The following is a 1355-nucleotide window of genomic DNA, read 5'->3' as shown; positions in this document are numbered from 1 at the left end:
GCGCCCGTCTCCGCCGGAGACCTCGCCGCCCATCGGACCGGCTCCCTCGCTCCGGCCCCCTCCTTCCACAACTCCGGCGAAGCATCTCCGGCGAACTTCGTAATCCGCATGCCAGATCTGGATCCAGATCCGCTAGGGTTGACCTCTATTTTCGTCTAAGTCTTTTTCTGCATATTTTTTCTAGCTATGTTCATCAGGCCATATCTCATCATCCGTAGCTCCGTTTTGCGCGTGTGATATATCAAAATGTTCGTTAGGATGTCCTCTTCTTTTTGTTCCATTGCACCATGCTTGTTTGAGTCCATCTTGATGCCTAAAATGATGTTGCAAGAGTGCTATATAGTGTTAGTTCCTGTTACTTAGCAGATCTTGAGCATTTGTCATTTTTGCCATGATTATTGTGTGCCTCCTATGAACTTGAGCCCTACATGTGTTTTGGGACATGCCATGCCATATTTACAGGGGTGTATTCCTTGTATTTTTGTGATCAATGTGGTGACTAGGATAAGCATGCAAAGTAGCTCTCGTGATGTTGCTGATTTCAGGGACTTAGAATTTCACTAAGTCTTTTCCCTGATGTTATTTTTATGCCATGTATTCATGTTGCTACAGAGTGATCCATGCTTCTTTTGAGTATGTTAAGTAAGGATGATTTGAGCATATGGTTGTGCTCTATCCATCCATGTCTTTGTTTGCATTTATGGAGTACCCTAGCATAACTCAATCTTGCTCTACTTTTGCTATAAAATGTTCCTGACAGATTGTTTACGTGTTAATCAATTTTGCCAAGGTTTTTGTTGTTGATCCATGCATGCTATGAGATTGTTCTTGCCATGGTTAGCTTCTTGAACATGTCTTCTTGCTGGGTGTATGCTTAGTTTGTCATGCAATGCCTTGTGGTGAGTGCATCGAGCTCGCAAACATGCCTACGAAACTCTGTTTTGCCATGCCCAGTTTTCTGCCAAGTCTGAATCTGTTAATGAAACTTGCTATGTTTACATGGGTGCCATCATATCTTCTGATCCTTTTTGGCTTATGGTCAGTAAGGGACTTTTATTATATGCTTTGAGTAGTTTCATGCCATGCCTTGTGTTGCTATGATCTGATCCTGTAGCATGTTGTTATCTTGCTGTAAACATTGCTTCCTGATGTTAAATCCTGACATGTTGTTATTTCCACTAAGTCTGTGGAGCTGGTATCTTTTGCACTTTTGCCATGCTTGTTTGAACCTGTTATTGTGTGATTTAGCCGTAGCTTAGTGTTCATCTTTTGTCAAGCATCTTGAGTAGATCCCTGCCATGTGCTTTGTTGCTATGTTAGAGTGCAGTAGCTTATTTTCTTGATGCATTTTTATG

This window comes from Triticum aestivum, chromosome 4A (assembly GCF_018294505.1).
Source record: "Triticum aestivum cultivar Chinese Spring chromosome 4A, IWGSC CS RefSeq v2.1, whole genome shotgun sequence".
Classification (NCBI taxonomy): domain Eukaryota; kingdom Viridiplantae; phylum Streptophyta; class Magnoliopsida; order Poales; family Poaceae; genus Triticum; species Triticum aestivum.
Note: the sequence above shows the minus strand (reverse complement) of the source record.